Genomic DNA, 19,068 nt, shown 5'->3' on the forward strand with positions numbered 1-19,068 from the left:
CACGGCAACGTGAAGTATATTTGTGAATGTTACTGTTGCTTAAGGGTGAATGTTACTGGGGCTAAAAGCAACAGTAACATTCACCCTTAGGGTTTAGCCGCATTTAAGTGGCAAATATACTTCACATCATCATCATCATCATCATCATCATCATCATCATCACCACCATCACCACCACCACCACCACCACCACCACTAGTCATGTACTGGGGTTGATATATAATTGACTATCCCCTACCCTGCAAAAATTTCAGGCCTTGTGCCTAAAGTAGAAAGGATTATTGTTATTGTTAGGTGATAAGCTGGCAGAATCATTAGCACGTGGGGGCAAAATGCTTAGTGATATTTCATCTGTCTTCACGTTCTGAGTTCAAATTCCACCGTGGTTGACTTTCATCCTTTCGGGGTTGATAAAATAAGTACCACTTGAGTACTGGGGTCGATGTACTCAACTTATCCCCTCCCTTAAAATTGCTGCCCTTGCAGCAAAATTTGAAACCATTATTATTATTATTACTTCCACCTTAGCGAAGGTGGAGGTATCGTTTTCAGAGATGTTTGTATGTTTGTTTGTCCGTGGACAAGATATCTCAAGAACTGCTGGATGGATTTGGATGAAACTTTCAGGGATGTTTGGCCTCATGAGTGCCACGAACTGACTAGATTTTGGGACCTGGTACCGGACAAAGATTCTGGATTATTTTCCCTGATTTTTTTTTACTTAATTTTTTAGAGCGGTCGGGTTCATTTTTAGTATTCTCGTTTGTGAGAGCAGTTGAGTTTATTTCAGATATTCTCATTTTAAAAATCCTCTCTGACTAATCGTTGCGAGAACGTTGGTGTTGCCTTGGTGGAGGCTTGCGCTCTCCAATTACTCTTGTTGTTGTTATTATTATTATTATTATTATCATTATTATTGTTATTATTATTATTATTATTATTATTATAATTACTAAGGCGGTGAGCTGGCAAAATCGTTAGCAAGCCAGACGAAATGCTTAGAAGTATTTTGCCCGTCACTACGTTCTGAGTTCAAATTCCACCGAGGTCGACTTTGCTTTCATCCTTTCAGGGTTGAAAATATTAAGTACCAGTGAAACACTGGGGTCGATATAATCGACTCAACCCCTCCCCCAAAATTGCTGCCCTTGTGGAAAAATTTGAAACCATTATTATTATTATTATTATTTGAAACCATTATTATTATTATTATTATTATTATTATTATTATTATTATTATTATTATTATTATAACTATAACAATCAAGCAATAAATTTTCTCTGCAATCATGTGTGGAATGCACATTCTATTAATTACCGCATGTGCCTTTTCTTGTATACAGTTCGCATACCAATTGAACAATTGTTTTCACAAATGGATGGGATTAAAATAATGAGATGCTGTCTACCTCCGTCCGTCTGTCTGCCTGTCTGCCTGTGTCTGTCTGTCCGTCCAATCAACAATACATACATTCACCTCTTTAGTCGTAGATATTTTTGGCAAAACACTTCACCTATTCATCTAGAACTATATTTCTGTTTAGTCAATTAATAGGCACACACACACACACACACACACACACACACACACACACACACGACACACATACACATACACACACAACACACATACACACACACACGACACACATGACACACACACAAACTCACTAACATAGTTACATGTACACACGCACACATACACACACAAGCACTCGTTCACAAACAGACCCACACATTCACACACAGACAGACAGACAGACAGGCACACACACACAAACGCACTAACATAGTTACGTGTACACACGCACACATACACGCTCACACAGACACACACAGACACAGGTACACACGCACACACACACACACACACACAGACACACACAGACACAGGTACACACGCACACACACACACACACACACACACACACAGACACAGGTACACACGCACACACACACACACACACACACACACACACACACACACACACACGTTCACAGACAGATACAGACACACACACACACAGACACACACAGATACACACACACATACATACACACACACACACATACACACAGACACACACAGATACACACACACATACACACACACACACAAGCACAGGTTCACACACACACACACACACACATTTGTCCATGCATCAATGAACATATATTCAACGATTTATGAAGTCAATTACAGTTTAATATCCATCTCTGCTTATCCACCTCTTTGATCTCTTCCATTGATCGTTACTCTATATTGGCAATTAACAAACTACATAGATTTTTGCATTACACTACAACAAAACACTTTATTACATTAAGTTTACAGTGAACCAATCCTCACCCTGGTTCTCTGCAACATAATGCAACAGAGTGTTCCCTGATATTTTGTTCAGATTATGCATCCAAAAGCACTTGGAACACCCAATACAGGGTTCCAAGCAGGGTTCCATAGAGGTGAAACATGTAGGAACTAATATCATAAATAGTCTAACCCATGCCAGCATGGAAAGGGGACGTTAAATGATGTTGATGATGATAATGGAGAGGAGTTACAACTGGAGGAAATCTCCAAATTGTTTAAATGCGGAAATTTCTGGTATTCAAGTGGTTGTTAAGTGTCGGGAGAAAGGGTACCCAGGAGTCATGACCTGGGTGTGGTGGTTTGCTTTTATGTGTGACCACTAAGCATTTTTGCCCAGTGTGGGCTAATGATTCTGCCAATTTGTTGCCTTATCTCCAAAAACATCTTGAGATTCCACTGATGGAACCCAAAAATATAAAGCAGCAACCAAATTAGGATACAACCAATCTGGTGATTGTGTTTAGGAAAACAAAATAAGCGTTTGGTATGTTGTGGAGGTTAGAATAAAATTAGAGAGAAAATAGGATCCTTGATAAGGAGTGTGCCAAGCGAGTACTGAAAATATGCTTTCATCTTTACTTGTCATTATTGTAAAGATAGAGGAGGCGCAATGGCCCAGTGGTTAGGGCAGCGGACTTGTGGTCATAAGATTGCGGTTTCGATTCCCAGACCGGGCATTGTGAGTGTTTATTGAGCGAAAACACCTAAAGCTCCACGAGGCTCCGGCAAGGGATGGTGGCGAACCTTGCTGTACTCTTTCACCACAACTTTCTCTCACTCTTTCTTCCAGTTTCTATTGTGCCTGTAATTCAAAGGGTCAGCCTTGTCACACTGTGTCATGCTGAATATCCTTGAGAACTACGTTAAGGGTACACGTGTCTGTGGAGTGCTCAGCCACTTGCACGTTAATTTCATGAGCGGGCTGTTCCATTGATCGGGTCAACTGGAACCCTCGATGTCATAAGCGGCGGAGTGCCAGCAACAAATTGTAAAGATAAAAGTGGTGAGCTGGCAGAGTTGTTAGCGTACCAGGCAAAGTGCTTAGTGAAATTTTGTCTTTACATTCTGAGTTCAAATTCTGCTGTGGTCGACTTTGTCTTTCATCCTTTCAGAGTCGATAAAATAAGTGCCAGTCGAATACTAGAGCAATGTAATTGACTATCCCCTTCCACCAAATTTCAGGCTTTGTGCTTATAATAGTGTTGTGTCGACGCCCCCAGGCGAAGAAATAGGATCTCCCAAGACATATAAATAGAGGTAGTCTGGCCGTGGTAGGAGTGTTGAGTAGCAATTGAGTAGCAGTCGAGTAGTAGTTGTGTAGCGGTTGAGTAGAGATAATCCGAAGGTGCTAGATAGCAGTAGCGTTGAGACATAACAAATAGAAAGGGTTATTGGAAAGACAGAATAGGTACCAACCTACCTGGATCAAAGGGTGGCTGAGCATAGATCCTTGGGGAAAAAATGGAGTTCCAAAATTCAGATATATTTGTCGTAATGAAGATATTCAAAGAATTCTTGGGGTGTTACGAAGGACATGAGAGAAAAGAAGAAACCAGATAGTCTTGTGTTCTTTGAATTTTCTTCATAAACTTGACATTATTTCGGTTAAGTTACAGGAAACAGGCACTAAAAATAGAATCAAGAAAACAATACAACCAGGATACGCCATCACAAAACTTAAATTACATTATTCATTAATCATTAATCACCACTTCCCCCACTAACTAAAACAAGGAAAAAGAAATAAATGCTATTATTGTCAAACTTTGTTGGTTCCAAGAGATGAAGACTTTGGTAAACATTGGCAGAGATTTATTTCACAGAACAGCAATGAGGTTACAGACTTTTCAAAACATTGGAATATTTCTGCCAAATTTTGACAAAAGACAGTAAATGGTCATTCTTACTAGAATCAATGGAAAATATTATAGTTCATTGGAAATTGGATGTGATTGTGGATATTTGGTGTGTGTGTGAGTGTATGTTTGTATGGATATATGTATGTGTGTGTGTGCGCGTGTGTAGTGGTAGTGGTGGTGGGTGGGTGATTGTGTATACGAGGTCTGACCAAAAAGTATTGGGACTGTTGCTATGGTAATGGAATGAAAGTAAGTAGAGTGAAGCCACTTGTCACAGACTGGCCCTGAACTCTGTCACACATGCACACTGAATTGGTGTTAACCTTATGTGTGTCTGTGGAGTACTCAACCACTCGCACATTAATTTCATGAGTAGGCTGTTCCGTTGATTGGACCACCTGGAACCCTTGTCATCGTAACTGACAGAGTGCCACTTTATATAAACAAGCTCCAACATCTGGCAACTGATTTAGTAAACACCTACAAAATTATTAACCATTGCCCCAACAACCACCTTGAGCACCTTTTTGAGCCACATGTGTCTAACACATGTGGGCATGGCTACAAAGTCAGAAAACAGCACAGCTTCCATGACTTTCAGAAACATTTTTTCACACTCAGAGTTACTGAAGCATGGAACAAACTACCAGCATCAGTTGTTAGTTGCCAAGACATTACATCTTTTAAAACCTCCATGATTCCTGAAATTCACCAACACTACACCTGATATCCCCCCCCCCACCTCCATACACATGCACACATGTATATCATGACTCAAACACTGTTCACATTCCTGACTTTTGTACATAATTCTATGTACTGTACATGCACCTTTGATGAGTTGTGGTGCACCTGAGCACTATACACAATAATTTCATTATTATTATTATAACATATTGTAAGGCGGCGCGCTGGCAGAAACGTTAGCACGCCGGGCGAAATGCTTAGTGGTATTTCGTCTGCCGCTACGTTCTGAGTTCAAATTCTGCCGAGGTCCACTTTGCCTTTCATCCTTTTGGAGTCGATAAATTAAGTACTAGTTATGCACTGGAGTCGATGTAATCGACTTAATACCTTTGTTTGTCCTTGTTTGTCCCCTCTATGTTTAGCCCCTTGTGGGCAATGAAGAAATAAGAATTTCATCTGTCTTTACATTCTGAGTTCAAATTCCGCCGGGGGTCAATAAATTAAGTACCAGTTACATACTGGAGTTGATCTAATCGACTGCCCCCCCCCCCCCCCCCCCCCAAAGAATTTCGTGCCTTGTGCCTAGAGTAGAAAAGATTATTATAACATATTGGTTCTCTCTTAATGCATAAAGAGCATTGAGTTTGGAAACAATTCTCTGAAACCTTATTTGAAGAAGAAAAGCATTGTTATCTTCCATCATTTGAGAATTCCTGTTTCCACACAATGGTAGCTGGGATTCTGAAATAATTTTTTTTATAAATATGAAAGAAAGAAAATGTTGTATACATTTTTGTCCCCAACTTTCTTTTTTTTTTACTCTTTTATTTGTTTCAGTCATTTGACTGCGGCCATGCTGGAGCACTGCCTTTAGTCGAGCAAATCGACCCCAGGACTTATTCTTTGTAAGCCTAGTACTTATTCTATCGGTCTCTTTTGCCAAACTGCTAAGTTACAGGGACGTAAACACACCAGCATCGGTTGTCAAGCAATGTTGGGGGGACAAACACACACACACGCACACAAACATATACACACACATATATACATACATACATACATATATATATATATATATATATATATATATATATATATACGATGGGCTTCTTTCAGTTTCTGTCTACCAAATCCACTCACAAGGCTTTGGTTGGCCCAAGGCTATAGTAGAAGACATTTGCCCAAGGTGCTATGCAGTGGGACTGAACCTGGAACCATGTGGTTCATAAGCAAGCCACTTACCACACCTGCACCTTTTCCTTCCCTTTGAGTTATGGACGGTTTTTTCAAAACTCTACTGCAAAATGTTGATTGAATGAAGAATTTATAAGTGATGTGATACGCTACATTTTAATAAGATAAATGTATGGATTGTGGCAGATCTTTGGAATTGAAGAGAGAAACGACATAAAATATGATTTGTTAGATATATGAATACAGGTGAGAATACAGGTGAAATGAGAGCAGCTGAGTATTAAAGGTATAAAGGGTGTCAGGTGGAGTGTGTAGGAGATGTGAATGGATGATGAGTAATGGGACAAAAGAACTGTTGGGAGTTGGGAAAAGATATGCATGAGAGAGAAACAGTGAGAAAGATATGACAAATGTCCCTTGAATCACATCTGTTCACCTTTGATATAACAATACCCAGACATTGCTTGGAACCTCTGCCACTTGATGAATAAATAGCAAAACAATATATGTATACACCACACACACAAAAGCTGAAGGTCAGTGAAAAAGAGAACACCTACACTGAACTATTGAGAAGTCTGCACTTACTCTATCCAGATTACAAGTTCAGATTAATACCTGTAATTATTGAGGGCCTAGGATATGTAACACACTGCCTAAATACCAGTCTTGAGAAATTAGGCTTCTCAAAACCAGAAAGGAGAAAGCTAATTCGAAGACTACAGATCCAATCCATCAGTGGAACTGTAAAAATCTGTTAAACTTTCCTGAAGTTTATCATTTAAATATATATGAGCCTGTCCAGATATGCAAATATATGCATGAGAATACATACATAAAATAAATCATACAAATCTTCTCATATACATACATACATACAAGCATACATACATAGCTCTCCTGAAATAAGAATTTCTAACTTCCGGTCAGTCAGCCATTGTTATGATCGGCCATTATTATGATTGACCGTTGACTGAACACTATTCAATTTTTTTTCTCCGTGTTTTTCTCCTTGTCTCCGTATTCTTTCTGTTGAAGAGCGTAGCTCGAAACGTCAAAGACTTTCCGTATTCCCGAGCGTCATACTAATATATACTTTTGTTATTTACACCACCTGTCCTCGTCTGTTGTTATTTTTTGTATAATCTCCTACATACATACATACATACATACATACATATATAGACAGAGTGTGACAGGGCTGGCCCTTTGAAATATAGGTACAACTCATTTTTGCCAGACGAGTGGACTGGAGCAACGTGAAATAAAGTGTCTTGCTCAAGGACACAACGCGTCACTGAGAATTGAACTCACAGCCTTACAATCGTGAGACAAATCTAACCATTAAGCCACCCGCCTTCACAGCACATACATAAATACATACATACATGCATACACACACAAACACATATAGATATGTATATGTATATGTATATGTATATATATATATATATATATATATGGGAGAATGTACGAAAAAACAACAACAGACGAGGACAGGTGGTGTAAACAACAAAAGGATGTATTAGTATGACGCTCGGGAATATGGAAAGTCTTTGACGTTTCGAGCTACGCTCTTCAACAGAAAGAATACGGAGACAAGGAGAAAAACACGGAGAAAAAAAATTGAATATACACGCATATATATATATATATATATATATATATATATATATATGTATACACACATGCATGGGCCTACCCATGCGTGGGCCTACCCATGCATGAGCCTACTCATGTCTGCATTGAAAACGGACATTAAACGATGATGATGATGATAATAATTATGATAATATACACACAGGTATACATGGTAAAAGCAAGTGTAGAAGCAGCAATAACACCAGCCAAATCTTGATGTGAAAAACAACTCTGCTTGCTTTTTATATGTGAGGTGTGTCTTATTTTCTATAAATATAGTTTCTTGTCGTGTCACAGTGAGTTATACATTCACACTTTATATCTCCGTGTGTCATGCAGCAGCTATTTCACTTGACTAATAATTTAGTTCAGTGGCTGTCGACCAAGGTCCATACGAACCTAGGTGGTTCATATAAATATTTTGTTGTTAAAATTTATGTGCAATAAATTTGTTACGCTTCGATAATACACAAAATATTTTAGGAATTCCTAATAACATTTAGTGATAAAAATATAATAGGATCGTTTGAATATCAAATAGCTATGTAGAGTCCAGTAGAATAAAGTAAGAATCAAGTGTATTCTTAGGTAGAAAAATGGATGAGAACCACTGATTCAGCTGAAGGGTGAGTAGCTGAATTGTTATGCAACATGAGACGAATTTCTTTGGATCTGTTGGTTCATTGGTAATTTTGCCATCTGCAGCTAGCTTCACCACACTCCTCATAATTAGTGCTGGATTAACCATTAACCCATTCATTACTGTGGTTATTTTCAGATGCTTTTCTTATTAAGCTACAGTGCACCTGAGCACTTGATAATTGGCGGTGACTTGGTCAGTGAATTCTCTGCGATGATTGGCAATGGACAGCCAGATGAGTTGCTATGGACCACACTGTCCCAAAGTATGTATGCAAGTGAATAGGGACCACTTGTGAACTTGTGTTCTCCCTGAAACTCTAAGCATGAACTCTACACCTCGACAACAACTGTTGACAATGGCTAGTGTGTCTGCTTGCTCTCTTCCACTGGGGCATTTTCAAATTTACAAGCTGGAATTTTGGGCTGCAGGCAGAAGCATTACTTTGCCTGCTAGAACGTTAAGGCCAACCGTCGGATGTGGTCGGCATTCATGAAGGACGTGGTGAACTCGTTGGTCAGAGCCAGCTAAACCTACTCCTAGTGAATGCTGTTGCAAGTACAAGGAGAGGATGAGGTGGGGCACAATGAGTAATATTTACAACATTTTTTTTAATTTGAGAAAAAAAAGTATTTTTTATGAATGTTCACTACTTTACAAAAACTATATCAGTTAAGCAAATGCCTTTCACTAAATGTATTATAAACATTATAACATTCAGGACATTATTTCAGAAAATTATCTCTTTGAGCACATAGAAAACAAATTCTGATGGGGCAAAATGAGCAAGGCAAAATTAGGTAAATTTGCCTCTTCAATTCCCCAGAATTACATTTGGCAAAAGACTCATATACATCACTATCCATCCTCAGACATCAGAACGAACAGACATACAATAAAAATTTAAACTATCTGGACCAAATTGAAAAGGGTTCATAGAAAAATGGTACATGATATGAAATTAAAGAAATACAACTAAATCAAAAAAACTCAGCATAAAATATTCTCTAGAGCTTCTTTGCAATCTGCTGGAGTTGCTCTCTTCCTGATATATTTACTTGCCATGCCGTTAAAGAGAAGAAATTATTGAAATTCGTAATTACTCATTTTGGCTCATCTTAGACATGTTATAAACCCAAACTGGAATATCTAAGGTTTTAATCGACTAAAAATACAGTAATCTACAATACAAACAAAGATTGTTAAATTGTAAGCAAAAATAAACTTCAACGCAATAACAGTTTTAGGCAGCGAGTTGCTACAAGTCTCGACAAACTAAAACTAACACTGAACCATAAACAGAACAGAACTCTGTGCAGTTGCACATCAGGCAAATAACAGCAATCAAGACAATCAAAGTCACGTGATCAAAACTAAAATAACAAGACATTAGCGTGGGAAAAAAATTGACTTGGAATCCAAGAGAGAAAAGAATTTTGATTGTTAAACACTAAAATTTGTCCAGATATCTTATTAGCAATCTTAATTACAATCAGGTCAACACTGAGGAAAAATTCCTTGAAAAACAATGCACCTGTCACATGACTATACTTCAAGCTCTCTCAACTTTAACACCAATAAGTATGCTGACCAATTTCTACCCCTAAGGACGACACAACAGTACAAAACGATGATTAATTACTTGCAATGTGATGGTTTAGAACAGTGGTTCCCAAAGTGGGAGGTATTGCCTCCTTGGGGCGGTGGAAAGTTCCAAGGAGGTGTTGAAGAAAAGTGGAGCGATAACGGGGTAGCGATTCATGTGAAAATTGGGCGCTATAATGGGGTGGCGATTCATGTAAAAACAACAAAATAATGGGTTTATTAGGATATAGCTTTGTTAAGTTATACGTAAACAAACGAGTGGAGACGAGTATGCATTTACTAAAGGTTTATTACTTTAGATACAATAGGGCTTAAGCCGTCGGTTATTTTGGTATAGTTCCTTCCGATTCGTTTCACGCACGCTGTTGACATTCTTCTGTTATCGTTCTCCGCCCGGAAGTCTTTTTTTTTTCCTGCTGACCAACTTCGTAGCTCGCCCGCAGCAAAGTACCTGTCTACAGTTCGTCTGCCACGAATCCTACCCTACATAGCCTTCCACCCCAGAACTGTAGGCTGTCTCTGGAAACGGGATGGCGTTTTAATTGTCCTATCCCTGCGTGAGGATACTCGATTCTTTGGTGACTGTTCTTTGTCAAGGGCTGGTGTGATCTGTCTGCGACGGCCCCTGTTTGGTGGTTGGGCCACCTGGACAGGGCTGTCAGTATCAAGATGAGCAGGTTTCAATCTGTCGATGGAAACTGTCTTGTCGCCCACCAATTAGGAGTTGGAATGTTTTATCTCCTGGATGTTTGACTTGATATGGGCCATCGTAGGGTGACTGGAGGGGTTTTCGTCGTGTGTCACGTTGAACGAACACAAAGTTAGCCGTACGGAGGTCATTTGGTACGGATGATCTGGGTGTACCGTGTGTCGACATGGGAACGGCGCAACTAGCCCACGCTGTCTCTTAGTTGAGCGAGATACCTTTTGACATCCGGGTCTGAATTCGTATTCGGAAGGAACTCTCCTGGCACTGTAAAGGGAGCACTGTACACCATTTCCGCGGAGAAAGTGTTGAGATTTTCTTTTGGGGCAGTGCGGATTGCCAGCATTACCCATGTGATTCCTTCAGGCGGCGGTGAAATCTCTCCACTAATCCGTAGGCCTGTGGGTGATAGGCTGTTGTGCGGTTCTTTGTGATTCCGAAAAGGTCGCACATGTCATTTCGTCTGTCACGAATCCTACCCTACTTGGTTAAGTTTTATTAGTTCAATACAGTTGTTTTGAATTTGCTTCAGAAAGAGGTCTATGTTTCTGATGGTAAGTTGGGGTGGGGGCGCTAGGAAAGTGGTCTGGGTGTCAAGGGGGTGGAAGCCCGAAAAAGTTTGGGAACCACTGGTTTAAAAGAAATTAAAAAAAGCGAAAATGAAACAAACAGAAATTACTCATTTTGCCCCATCCATATACAATAATTTCATTATTATTATTATTATTACTATATGTTTGACTTTTGTTTTGCATTTGTACAAGTTGGATCCAAGTCTCACCCAGAGACCTCAAGAGACAACAAGTTAGAAGTTCATGTAGGTGTTATGCCTAGGGTACCATATATTTGGATTTGTACAGTTTTGTTCAAGTGAATGTTTAAGAAACCATAAGAAAATTATGTGTTTACTTTAAAATTTGAGATCACATAGACAGTATTTTTATTATTATTATTATTATTATTATTATTATTATTATTATTATTATTATTATTATTATTATTATTATTATTATTATTATTTGGTCGACTAGGTTTGATTTGGAGGAGAGGGTTAATGTTCTTTTGGTGAAGTGGTTAAGGCGGAAGACTTAAAACGTTACCGAGTTTAACACAACCACATCACCTGGTATTCTGAGAGTCTTTAGCAGACTCCATTCATTTGTTAGTATTCTGTCTCGGATTTCTGTCAGAGGATATCTTCGTCCCTCTCCGTCGCCAGTCTTGGATTACCGGTAAAGCTGTGGGCAATTCCCACCCTTGTGATTATGAGTCAAAACAAGATATACAATGATAATCCAACAAATATTTTATTTTAAAAACTCTTGGTTTTGTTGTAGTAAAATAGCGAAAATAAAAGAAAAAATTAGATGCTAAGAAAAGACAACTTCTGCATTCCATGAGTTACCTCCCTTAAACATTTCTAAATTTTCACTAAATAACATGTAAGGTTCTGGAGTCAGGGAAGAAATTTTAAACTGTTAGAAATAACAGCCAAATCTTAACATACATACATACGTAATGCATACATACATACAAACATACCCACATATACATAACTACATATATACATACATACACACATAATGCATACATACACACATATACATAAAAACATATACACTTACATACATACATATGCATATAAACATACACACATACACATATATACATATACATACATACATACGTACATACATGTTGGGTTTCCTCACAGTTTCCATGAACCAAATTCACTCACAAGTTATTGGGTCACCCTGGGGCTACAGTAGGAGGCGCTTACCCAGGGCGATACACAGTCAGACTGAATCTGAAGCCACAATGTCTCAAAGCAAAATTAACCACAAAGCCATGTCTGCATCAATAAACATTTGAAAGAATTTATTTCATTATTTCTCTGGCTGTAAACTACTTTTATTGTGCATCTACTACATGTCAACTCTTACTTCTATGCGTCTGCCTGTCTGCCTGTCTGCCTACCTGTCTGTCTGTCTGTGAGACACCTGTATTTCTTGTTCATCCATAGTTTAAATTAAGTGTACTGCATGAGATTCCTATCTATTTCTTTTTTGCATATTGAACATGGCCACTCCCTTTTATATATCTGTCTGTTATATCTAATAATAATTATTATTATTGTTATTATTATTATTATTATTGAGTGAGAGAGCAGTGCATGCCATCAAAGCGACAATGGGGTAAAATATACAAAGGCCAGTATACCCATCATGACTACCCGTCTGATAAGGGTACACCAGGCACATGCATCACAACCATATGTGCATGACATGGTGATCTTATATCAAGATAAATGGTGCTATAATTATTATTATTATTATTATTATTATTATTATTATTATTATTATTATTATTATTATTATTATTATTATTATTATTATTATTATAACTATTATTGAGTGAGAGAGTAGTGCATGCCATCAAAGTGACACTGGGGTGCAAATATACGAAGCCCAGTATACCCTTCATGACTGTCCATGTGATAAGGGTACACCAGGCACATGCATCACAACCATATCTGCATGACATAGTGACTCATATCAAGATGCATGCCCAGTTAGAATTTTCTTCAGGTTGAGTAGCCCATCCTGCTCAAAAAGTCCCTGAATAAGGTTTGTTTAGGATGTTGAACAAAACGCCCATGTTTTCAAAAGTGAATCATTCGAACTCCAAAGAATTCCTCTCGTCATACGGTCATGATGCGCCGCCACTACTTCTGCTTTTGATCAGAGATGCACATATCATCAGCCATCAAGGGACATGGTCAGCTGGTTAAGGTCAAACAACTGACAAGCAAATCTGTGGTATTGAGCAGACTATTTGCTGTTGCCCATCTTTTATACCAAGACAACTCAATGTACATAACACTTCCAATCGATTAAGATCAGAAGCCATGAGAGCCACAGCCTAGTACTGCATCGGGGCTATTATTATCATTATTATAATTATTGTTATTATTATTATCATTATTATAATTATTGTTATTATTATTATTATTATTATTATTATTATTATTACTATTATATGAAAACTCTCAGCTTATTTTGTTGGGTATAATAATCATAATAATAATGATAATAATAACAACAACAACAATATGTCTTTTTGAAAATTGTATTAGCTGAATTTTATCAACTTAAACTATCATGATTTTTCTCCAAAACTAGGTTGAGTTTCAACTCCAGCCAACAGTATGTCAACTGGGTGTTTTAATGTTTTAATGTTACAATTACACTTTTTTCTTTCAACCAATTAGCCATCTGTTCTACATTTATTCCACATTTTCTACATTATTTATGTGTGTGTGTGTGTGTGTGTGTGTGTGTGTGTGAGTTCATATACTTAATATTACTCTTATCGACACATATTACTATTATTTTTAAATGTTTAAGTTCATGTAACTCCTTTTCATTACTCACAATACACCAGCAGTAGGGATATATATATGCATACATATATATATGCATACATATATATATATGTATACACACACACACACACACACACACACACACACACACACATATATATGCATGTATGTATATGTGAGTGTATGCATAAAAATATATCCATATTTATATTTATATGTATGTTTTTCTTTGAGCATATGTATGCATGTAAGTATATATATGTGACTGTATGTATCTAATTTCATGTATGTATATGTGTGTGTGTGCATGCGTGTGTATGCGTGTGTATATGTATGTGATTGTTTGTATTTTGTTTGTATTTAATTTCATATATGTATATGTGTGTGTGCATGTGTGTGTATGCATGTGTGTGTATATGTATGTGATTGTATGTATCTAATTTCATGTATGTATATGTGTAAGGGCATGTGTATATGTGTAAGTGCATGTGTATATGTGTGTATGTGTGTGTACAGACAGACTGTGATGGTCTTTGAGCGTCTCCAGTGAGGATGATATCATGCCATCCTTTCTATTATAGGCACAAGGCCTGAAATTTGGGGGAGGGAGATAGTCGATTAGATCATCCCCAGTACATAACTGGTACTTAATTTATCGACCCCGAAAGGATGAAATATAAAGTCGACCTTGGTGCAATTTGAACTCAGAACGTAGCAACTGGTGAAATACCGCTGAGCATTTCGTCCAGCATGCTAACAACTCTGCCAGCTCTCTGCCTTTTGTCGTGCCATCCAACATCTTAGAACAGAGCCTCAGGCTCAATTCAGACAGCTATATGAAGGCTGCTGCAGACTATGGTCAAATGCTGGCTGGAGAGGGTTGCCCAAGATGCCACGCAATGGGACTGAACCCGGAACCATGTGGTTGGTAAGCAAGCTACTTACCACACAGCCACTCTTGCGCCTATTGTTTAAATATTTTGTTTATTCATCATCATTATCATCATCGTTGTTTAACGCCCGCTTTCCATGCTAGCATGGGTTGGACGATTTGACTGAGGACTAGTGAACTAGATGGCTACACCAGGCTCCAATCTGATTTGGCAGAGTTTCTACAGCTGGATGCCCTTCCTAATGCCAACCACTCAGAGAGTGTAGTGGGTACTTTTACGTGTCACCCGCACAAAGGCCAGTCAGGCGGTACTGGCAACATCCACACTCAAAATGGTGTATTTTATGTGCCACCCACACAAGAACCAGTCCAGCGGCACTGGCAATGATCTCGCTCGAAAGTCCTTTTGTAGATATAAAACCAATTTATTGCAAATAAACTTTAAGAACAAAATTTTATATGACCCTCCAAGGGCCATATGGCCCCTGGTTCAGAATCACTACTCTAGATTGAGTGTAACAGGAGAGGGGTCTTTCCATCGTGGCACAAACACAAGAGGGGTGGTACCCTGTATGTAGTAAATGTAATGAGCACTCAACAACCTAAAAGTGTATCTTGGAATCTATAATCTAATGTGTGATTCTGAAGGTGATTTGGCAGTTATTTCTAGTATGTCAGGTTGGATCATCTTTGTTCATGAACCTCTTTGATATAGGCCAACCTGAGACTAAAGAAAAGTGACGTTATACACAATTTCAGGTAGACATTTTGTGTCACCCCTGTCCCCGTATCAATAGACTAACACAGAATGTTGTTGACAGAAAACTTTCTCAATACAACAGTAAACAGCTCAACATGTAGACTTTACACAATAACATCTAACAATGTGTTAGAAAAGTATGATTTTTTTAAGAGAGAAAAATACAAATGTCTTTGCTCTCAGCCGAAGAAGACGGACATGACCCAGTGTCATGGCACTTTAAATATCGTGTGAAATTATTTGTGTCTTTTGTGTATGTTTTATGTGTTGTTTTCTTAAACATTTTTCTCAAAAACATTTCTCTGCACAAGAAAATGTCCTGTGAAGTATTTTGGTCATGTGATGTGTGTTTATCAATCAATCAATCAATCCATGCGTTGTTAATCAATTATTACCTTTCCTTTTATTTGTTTCAGTCATTTGACTGCGGTCATGCTGGAGCACTGCCTTTAGTCGAGCAAATCGACCCTCAAGACTTATTCTTTGTAAGCCTGGTACTTATTCTATCAGTCTCTGTGGCCAAACTGCTAAGTGACGGGGATGTAAACAAACCAGCATCGGTTGTCAAGTGATGGTGGGGGGACAAACACAGACACAAAAAACATATACATACATATATATATTATATATATATATATATATATATATATATATATATATATATATCATCATCATCATCATCATCGTTTAACGTCCGCTTTCCATGCTAGCATGGGTTGGACGATTTGACTGAGGACTGGTGAAACCGGATGGCAACACCAGGCTCCAATCTAATTTGGCAGAGTTTCTACAGCTGGATGCCCTTCCTAATGCCAACCACTCACGACGGGCTTGTTTCAGTTTCTGTCTACCAAATCCACTCACGAGGCTATAGTAGAAGACACTTGCCCAAGGTGCCACACAGTGGGACTGAACCCGGAACCATGTGGTAGGTAATCACTTTCAGAATCACACATTAGATTATAGATTCCAAGATACACTTTTAGGTTGTTGAGTGCTCATTACATTTACTACGTACAGGGCACCACCCTTCTTGTGTTTGTGCCACGATGGAAAGACCCCTCTCCTGTTAATAATAATAATAATAATAATAATAATAATAGTAATGATAATAATAATAATAATAATAATGATAATATACAGTAAGAATAAGAGCAACACAACAAACCACAGCACATACCCAAGGCACACAGAGCTGCACTCGGTAGGGCAGTGAAAGCATGTGATAAAAATAAAACTACTGAATGATGATAATAATAATAATAATGATAATAATAATAATAATAATAATAATAATAATAATAATAGTAATAATAATGATAATAGCATGCCCAGCTGACAACAAGGTATGCGATAAGGAAGAAAGAAATGTTGAGAGATATGACTGGTTAGCTTGGGAGGTTAAGCAGTTGTGGTCGATGAAAAAGGTGGCAGTAGTAGTACCAATAATTGTCGGAGCACTGGGGACAGTGGAACAAATAGGGGCTGTAATAAGGGTGGAGCACTTGCAGAAAACAGCACTGCTTGGAACCGCTCAAATAGTCCGGAAGGTGCTCGAAAAATAAGAGGTGTTACCTTAGTTTACTGGTAGTGAACAGCTGACACCGTAGCACATCTCCAGCATTAGAAACTGTGCAAAGGCAATAATAATAATAATAATAATAATTATTATTATTATAATTCTTTCTACTATAGGCACAAGGCCTAGAATTTGAGAGGAGGGGGATAGTTGATCAAATTGACCCCAGTACTTGACAACTACTGATTTTATCAACTCCAAAAGGAGGAAAGGCAAAGTCGACCTTGGGAGAATTTGAACTCAGAATGTAAAGACGGACAAAATGACGCAAAGCATTTTTGCCCTGCATGCTAACGATTCTGCCAGCTCGCCACCTTAAAATAATAATGGTAATAATAATAATAATAATAATAGCGCTGTTTATCTTGCTATAAGATCACCATGTCGTGCACATATGGGTGTGATGCATGTGCCTGGTGTACCCTTATCAGATGGGTAGTCATTATGGGTATAATGGGTGTTGTATATTTGTACCCCAGTGTCATTTTGATGGCAAGCACTGCTCTCTCGATCAGTTATAATAATAATGGTTTAAATTTTGGCACAAGACCACGGAATTTCAGGGCAGCAGATAAATCAATTACATCGACCCTAGTGCTCAACTGACAGTTATTCTATTGACCCCCACCCCCAAAAGGATGAAAAGCAAAGTTGATCGTGACAGTATTTGAATAATAACAATAATAATAATAATAATAATAATAATAATAATGATAATAGTAATAATGATAATAATAATAAAAAGAAGGGTGCCATAGTTATGTGAAAATGGTTGAACAATATTTTGGCATCTAGTGTGCCTTCTACAGGTTCAAAACTTACATATCAGTCTACCTCATTTTTTGTTAAGATCATATATTTCTGTATAACTTCTGGGGGAGTTACCTCAGTCCTATATAATCTTAACAAATAACAATAATAATAGTAATAATAATAATAAAAATAATAATAATAATAATAATAATAATAACAATAATAAGCTCTATCATAGGCACAATGGCACAGATTTACAGGAATTGAGTTTGAAGCTTTAAACCATGTGAGTTATATTCGTTTTATCGAATTCCTTGAAGAAAAGAAAAAAACAAAATGCAAAAGCAACGATGGGTTTCAAATCGAAGACGATGCTGCTGCTGCTGCTGCTGCTGCTGCTGATGATGATGATGATGATGATGATAGTAGTGATGGTGAATATATTAATGAATGAATGAATGAATGAATGAACAATTGTTGTAAACCTCTCGAAAACAATGTCTACTTACAATTGAGGAATGTAAATTCAATGTGGTTGTAAACAGCACAACATTACTGCTTAGAGGATTTGATAAACACTGCAAAATGCACACACACACATACATACATATATACATATACATATACATACATATATAATACATATATATATATATATATGTATATATATATATATATATATATATATATATATATATATATATATGTATGTATATGTATATATGTGGTGTATGTCTACATAGTATATACACACCAGTGTGGGGGTTGTAGTTTGATAGAAGAAGGAAGATAAAGACGAAGACAAGAAAGGAAAGGTTTTGACATTAAAAAATAGAAACAGAAAAGAGCTGAGGTTTTTATTGTTTTTTTATGTTCTTTTTTTTAATGCTACGAAAAGACAATTCCACAACACCCTGGTTTTTCACATCAGATCTTCCCCAACCCCTACCTATGTCCCATCCCACCCTGCCTCACACAAAACCTGGAGTTCTTCAT

At 37.7% G+C, this 19,068-nt stretch overlaps 1 protein-coding gene across 2 annotated transcripts in view; it reads right to left on the reverse strand.

The window, feature by feature from the left end:
• Nucleotides 1-18,682, reverse strand: part of LOC106877933 (uncharacterized) — a 266,382-nt gene extending 247,700 nt beyond the window's left edge. For both annotated transcript variants that reach the window (XM_089351599.1, XM_089351593.1), the window contains exons 1-2: nucleotides 18,582-18,682; nucleotides 3,792-3,997 (exon numbers count right to left, since the gene is read on the reverse strand). The gene's annotated coding sequence lies outside the window, so the exon portion shown is untranslated. The remainder of the gene's footprint in view (nucleotides 1-3,791; nucleotides 3,998-18,581) is intronic.
• Between the last annotated feature and the right edge of the window lie 386 nt (nucleotides 18,683-19,068).

This window comes from Octopus bimaculoides, chromosome 4 (assembly GCF_046866305.1).
Source record: "Octopus bimaculoides isolate indiv1 chromosome 4, ASM4686630v1, whole genome shotgun sequence".
Classification (NCBI taxonomy): Eukaryota; Metazoa; Mollusca; class Cephalopoda; order Octopoda; family Octopodidae; genus Octopus; species Octopus bimaculoides.